Source organism: Corvus kubaryi, unplaced genomic scaffold (assembly GCF_017639235.1).
Source record: "Corvus kubaryi isolate FWS band 111438036 unplaced genomic scaffold, C.kubaryi_AGA036_p1.0 128, whole genome shotgun sequence".
In the NCBI taxonomy this organism is placed as follows: Eukaryota; Metazoa; Chordata; class Aves; order Passeriformes; family Corvidae; genus Corvus; species Corvus kubaryi.
The window spans coordinates 1,028,115-1,034,808 of record NW_024580663.1 but is presented as its reverse complement, the minus strand read 5'-3'; the positions used below and the strand labels follow the sequence as shown (position 1 = coordinate 1,034,808).

Here is a 6,694-nt window from a genome sequence, read left to right as displayed (position 1 = left end):
GCTTTTAATCAACAGCAAATGAGTCTCTGGGGGCCTATTCTCTCACGGCAGCACACCAGAAACTTTCATTGAAGTCAATAGAAGTTACTCACACCCTTAGGCACCAGTCCGTGGTCCTGGGAAGTTGCTAGGGAGCTGTGATTTATGCCGCGTGTCGCAGGCTCGACCACAGCCAGCGCCTGCCTCTTGGTATAATTCACAACTAAATGTACATTTATATAAAAAATACAGTAAAACCATCACATTTTATTAGGGGAGGGCGCACGATAAATTTTTACATCGAAGCTTCCAGCAGCCAGAGATGAAAAGCGTCTTCAGGAAAATCACTGCCATGGAGACAGGTTTGCATCCTGCTGTATCAGGCGGCTCGTTTGTATTTTTAAGGCATCTCATTAGAGCATTAAATGATCTGTAAAAGGTAAAAGAGCATTTTTCTCAGTGGCTCTGGTGATGGCCAGGCTTCGAGCCCCCACGGAGCAGGGGGTTTTGGGCATGTGGTCCATTGAGCCCACTGAGGCTCGCTGTGCCCCCAGCCCCATCCCCAGCCCGTCCCCAGAGCCCGGCGAGAGCACTCATTTATTCATGCTGGCAGACGTCTTCCTAAAAGCCCCAATAAAACTGACTTTCTCTCTGTTAACCAAAATTATTGTCTACAAAAATATGCGTGCACGTCCTCCAGGGTGCACCCAAAGCTGGAGCTGTGTGCTCACATCGCCGCGCCTCGGATGAGCCGGGGGCCGGCTCCTCCAGCCAGCTCGCCCCTGGCTTTGCACTGGCACGGAAGAGTTGCCTGTGCTGGCTCCCTGCGGGCAGTGCCGAGCCCTCGGGGCTGGGAAATCCTGCTCCTGGCTGCATCTCCCGCGCTCCCCCATCGCTGCTGGCCCCGGTCCGCTCGCTGCCAGCCCGGAGCTGGCGCGGGCTCCCCCGTGGCAGCGTCTGCTCGTCCATCTGCGGGGCTCCGAGCCGCCCTTCTGCTCCAGCTCCCGCTCTCCCCTCCCAAATCCCTCACCACGGCGCTGTGAGGAGATGCAATGCTGCAAATGAATGATTTTTAGAGACGGCCAAGCACCCACGATCGGAAATTCTTACATTGTTCCAAGGCCAGAAATAAAAGCGGCACCTGAAGTTGTGGAAGTGTTGCAGCGCAGCAGTTCGGGTTTCAAACTGCTGCAGAGCTGGCGAGGAGGGCCCCAGCTTTTACAAGCATGAGGGAAGAAATAAAATGGTCGGGACAGCAAGAGATGAGTGATTTTGCAGACATTTGTCCCTTCCCTTGGCAGCGTTTCAAGGACATCTGGCACCACCTGGATGGGAGCGGCTCAGTGAGCGCAGCCGCTCTGGGGAGGAACTGGGGGGCCTTCTGTAGGAAGATGGGGCTGTGCCTGCAGCAGGGATCAGCCTTGGAGCAAGGAAACCCTTTGGAAGGAGCCCCAAAAGCTCCCGTGCATCCCAGTCCAGAGCTGCTCCATTCCCGGCAGCCTGGGGCCGCTGGCAGGAGCCAGCAGGGCTGTGCCAGGAGAGGCGGGGAGGGACCGGCCTGCAGAGCTCAGCGAGGGCTCCGTCACCCCGCGGCTCCCAGCAGCATGAGCGAAATTCCCTGGAAGCCTCCAATTCCATCTTTCCTGAGAAGATTGGGTTTCATCAGGGTGTGCCTAATGGGAGCCTCCCGACCCCAGCCAAGGCTGGACATGAAATAAAGGTGTGCTTTGCTTCACACACATTGTCTTTTTAAAAAAATGAGTAATTCACAAAAAAGTTGTCCCCACCCCTGCACAAGGACTTGAAGAATTTCTGAAGTGCTCAATATTTTTCAAGAAGCGTTTCCAACCTTTTTTTTTTTTTTTTGTGAAGAAAAGCTTGGCAGGGGAGTGCTTACCTGCTCATAAATTAGCAGCAAATTAAAGAGGTTGTACAGTCTTTTTTTTTTACTGAACCCAGCTCATGCTTCTAAAATATTTGGGGGTGGTAGTGCTGCAGTGGTGCTCCACAAAGGGAAAGTTGGGCTGAGCAGCACCCGGCTGTGCACAACTGGGCTCCATCACTTGGGTTCCTGCTTTTCCAACAGGGAAAGGTGCAGTGCTGCTGCTGAAGTGCTGAGTGCGGAAGCCCGGGAGCTTGTACAAGGGCAGCATCACTGGTTATGTGGCCTGGATCCTATATTTTTCCACTGGCTTTTGCTCCCAGGCTCCATGGCTCTTGGCCAGGCCGGGAGCAGCCTTTGCCCTCTGAAGCGTGGTTGGCGCTGCCCGTTGCAAACACCATTAACCAGAATTTTAGCCTCTCATTAAAAAGGAGGAGGAGGCTGAGAAAGGGAACCTCAATTAAGCGAGGTGAAAGTTAAAACATCAAGAAAGGCTTTTAATTGAAGCGCAGCCCTGCAGGGAAATGCAAAGTCACTTGTTTGGCAGCCTTACAGATGGCGGGAATGTCACACTTCGGAGAAAGGAGAGGGAAAACGGGAGCTGGGGTGGTCAGGAGCTTTGAAGAAGTAGGACGTGTACAGAGGGATGAGAGGGAAGGGAGAAGCGCTGCTGCCCGTGGCTGCTGGCAGCCTGACTCCCAGGGCTGGCCCCGTCCCTGGCACCTCCATCCCTGGGGTACAGCAGTGTTCCTCAGAGCCCCCCGCCCCAGCCAGCACCCAGGGCAGCCCCAGGTACCCCTCTGAGTGTGAGCAGCTCCCCAGGCTGTGGGAAGGTTTCTCCTTTAACTCAAAATGTTAGGGGAAAAGGCAGTTTCCTGTTAATCACATCCCATGTGGCAGCCCCAGCCAGTTTGTTGTGCCTGCCTGGATGCTGCCTTGGCAGCAGGGACCCGAGGGAGCAGGACCCTGCAGCTCTTCTCTTCCCTACTTTTTAAACTCCTTTCCTCTCCCTTTCCCCAATTCTAACTGCATTTTGTTGTTGCCCTGCCCTGTCCCTGGGGGCTGTCCTGAGTGAGGTGACACATCCAGCAGCGGTGTTTGCCACAGAAATATCTTCCCTGTCTCTAGTTTATGAGGAGGAAGAATCAAAGGAGGATTCGAGTGCCCCCTCCACATCCTTAGAGAAACCACCCCAAAAGCTCCTTCCCTTGGCAAACGGGGTAGAAATAACTGTGCTGGAGTTTGGCGAGCTCAGAGCTTTGCTCACAAGGTTTCACCTCAGATCATTCCTGGTGGGCTCTCAGCTTTCACTCCCTGACATCCCGGATCCCTGATTGCTGCTCCCAGAAGATGTCACCCTCTGCAGGAGGAGAGCCCCTCAAGGAGTGTGAGGGATGGCTCAACCCCAGCTTAATCAGTCTCGAGAACATAAATACTCCCAAAGGGAAGAGTTATGGCTGTGAAGGTCCTGCAGCTCCGGAGCTTCCCTGAGGTTTTATCTCAGCTCTGAATTAGTGGGAAGCATCAGCTGCCACTCCAGCGAGAAAGATGCTTCTCTGAAGGGCACCTCATGACAAGGAGGTGGAAACCTTGGAGCTCCTGGAATGGAGGGGGATGTTCCCTTTGGCCGTGCTGATGCCCAGGGCTGAGTTTTCAATCCTGGAGAACTGGTCTGCAGGCAGGAGTGTAAGAAAACCAGGATGTTACACCAATCTGAGAACCACGAGACCAGAGGAGAAGAACAACACTGAAATCACAGAAATCTCAGGGCCAGCTGGGAGCCAATCCAATGCCACATTAGTGGCAAGTCAAATTTTTAAGCCATCTTTTCCCCTAGGTTTCATGCTCATCAAATCAAGGGAGGACAATCCAAATCTGACCAGAATTAACCAGTCTGGCCCAGATCTCCAGCTCTGGCTGGCACGCACAGTGAGATGCTGAGGAACAGCCTCCTCCTCCCTTTGGGGAGTTATCTGCAACAGTTATTCAGTGAGTAGATTGAAACAAGGAAAAAACTCGAGAAACTTCAGCACTTGTTGGCTGATCACAGGGAAAATGAAGAGAAAGAACTCGGTGCCTGAATTATTTGTGATGAGTTAATTACGCTGGAAAAGGATGATGGAAGACAGAAGAGCAGTCAAAATTCTCTGTCTTTTCCCACCTACGCAGTTTTCTCAGATCCACTCAAAATTAATGTGGAGTTCAATATCAGGCCCTCTCAAGTGCTGGGTGAGTCTGAGCCTGAGCATTTTTTGATTTACTACTCTGTCCAGTAGTACTGTGTTTTGGTTTTTTGGATGTCTCCAAGATGTAAATCAGGGGGGAAGTGAAAGGCTCCAATAATCCAGTGCCTGCTTCTGCAGGGGAGGTGACAGCCCTCCCTGGATGACCCTGAACACTTCAAGATAGGACAGAGCCTTCACCTTGTTAGACCAGCCTAGAAATAATGTGGTCATAGAAAACCAGACAGCAAAGTGCAAAGGTGGTGGGAGGGGAAGACGAGGCACAAAGGCCATGAGCTGGGAGCTCCTGGGGACGTTTGGGGCTGGGAGGTGTGAGGCCAAGAGGAGCATCTCCCAGCAGGGCTGGGCTTGGTGACCCTCCCACAGCCCTGGGCAGCTATGTCCATGCTCAGCCCCTCGGGACTGGCGCTGGGGGAAGGCTCTTCCCAGGTACCTGCAGGATTTACACAGCTCTAATTTTCCACCCCACTAAAAATTGCAGATCTTCCAGGAAAGCTGCTTTCCCATGAGACTTCCCACGGAATCCTGCACATCCCAGGGGGCTGCAGAGCACCCAGCAAGCTCCGGGGTGTGTAGGCTAAGCTAAATCCAGAAGCACACGGGGTATTCCCCATGGGAAGTGCATTACCTGCTCCTGTGCACACAGCAGCTACAGGCGGAGCAGCGATGAGAACCCTGCTGGGATCAGCAAGCCTTTAATTAATGTCAATTTTGCAGAAAATAGTGGATGTCCAAAATGACCCTGTGACGGATTGAGGCGCGCTCTTGCACTCTGTTTTCTTTAATCACATGCATCGGGATTTATGGAGACATCCAGGCTGTTTTCTGAGCTTTAGGGGGCTCGTTTTATTACAAATCCATGGATTTTTATGCATTTGGTAATGGATTTCTGACGGAATTTTGAAACTGGAGAGAAGCCACTAGCAGGGACTCTTCAGGGCATCGCTCTTGGCACCTAAAGAAGGAAGAAAAAATGGAGAGGGAAAAACTTAATGAAAATATATATTTGTATAAACAATCAATGAAGATCGTGTTTGTGTGTTGAACAACCACCTTGAAATTGGTCTGTCTCAAAGGACTGAGCAATTGCAGACTACCTTAGCATGAATGATTTATGACATTCATGAACTTGGCAACTACATCAGTTTTCCTAAACCTGGCAGCAAACACCACCTGCATATTAAGTGAAGATTTATGATTTATAAAACTCACCTCATTATGCAGAGGAACATGAATTGTCTTATGTGTGCAGTCTATAACTCCTGGGACAGATGAAAAGGCAGCTATGACACACAATTTATGTGTTCTTGCTGCTGAGGTGGTGAGGGAAAAGCAGGGAGAATAACTCGGGCTTTGAGCTGGGTGCCTTCAAAGCTGTCCACGTCCCTCTCTCTCCCCCCAGGATGATGCTGTGGCTAAAATTGCCTGTTCTCTTGGAGGAATAAAAAAACCCAACCTTGCAAAGATTAATGGTGGAGGTCATTTGAATCAATACTCCAAACGATGCCCTCCCTCCAAAAAACACCAGGATTGGAAGCATCTGAGGGGCCCCCATGGAAATCACACACGTGGCGCTGAGCTCACCGCTCGTATTTTTCCCTGCCTTGTCCTCTCCTGATCCTTCTCACCCAAGGACACAGGTTCCTGGCTTCATGGAGTGGAGAGTTTCGGTCTGGAAGAGGCCAGACTGTGGCTCAGGTTAGGATGGAGCTCATGGCCCCCAGGAAGGAGCGACGTACCCACGTGGGCCCTGGGTACAGCTGGACTCCCTCGCTGCAGGTCAGGAGAGCATTTGAAAGGCTGCAGAACACGCAGGGCTGATGGACTGAAAAATGAGTGACACAATCCAAGGAGAAAACCCCCTGGGGCAGAATTCACCCCAATCTACTGCGTGAGTTTGAGTGAAGCATGGTTTGTGTGTCCTCATTTCTTCATTTGCTCTAACAATGCACCCAGAGAGCAGTGCTGCTGCAGTGTGATGGGCAGTGCTGTGAAGGGCTCTCAGAGGGCCCTGGAGCTCTCTGGAGAGTGCTGAGAGCAGGAAAATCCCAGCCCAGGGCTTCCCCTGCATGCCCAGGGCAGCAAAGGACACGGACACCTCCTCTTTGGCTGGCTCCAGTGGGGCTCCCACAGGCTGGACAGGGCTGTCTGTGCTGTCTCCAGGGTCGTGGAGGGGATGGGTCACCACAGAGACGTCACTACTTGGGGCCAAGGTGGCTTTGCCAGCCTCAGGCTGCTCCTGGACCTGGCTGGGTGTCACAGGCAGGCCAAGGGGTGCAGCAGGGCCATCAGGCTGGCACACAGCAGGGCAGCCTGACGTGGGTGTGTGACCCTGCCAGGCAGCTCCGTCCCCACAGCCTCACCAGAGCCAGCTCCTGCTGAGGGAAGGGAGAGACGTGGGAGCAGCAGCTCAGACACGGCCCCTGAGCAGTCCCTCAGCCCTGCAGCCACTTGGGGCTGCAGCCCAGGGGCTTTGGCTTCTCCTGCAGGGGAAAAACATGTGTGAAGCCCTGAGGTCTGTAATTGGCTGCAACACTGTTAAAATCAATTAAAAGCTGCCTCCATGCCTGGTCTAGCTGCTCGTGCCCAC

At 52.7% G+C, this 6,694-nt stretch overlaps 1 long non-coding RNA gene across 1 annotated transcript; it reads right to left on the bottom strand.

Moving 5' to 3' along the window:
* Positions 1 to 226: 226 nt before the first annotated feature.
* On the bottom strand, positions 227 to 1,369 carry LOC121662770. The gene is made up of 2 exons (XR_006015404.1): positions 1,090 to 1,369; positions 227 to 409 (listed from the first exon to the last, which is right to left on the bottom strand). It is a non-coding gene; the product is annotated as an uncharacterized LOC121662770 (long non-coding RNA).
* Positions 1,370 to 6,694: the final 5,325 nt, after the last annotated feature.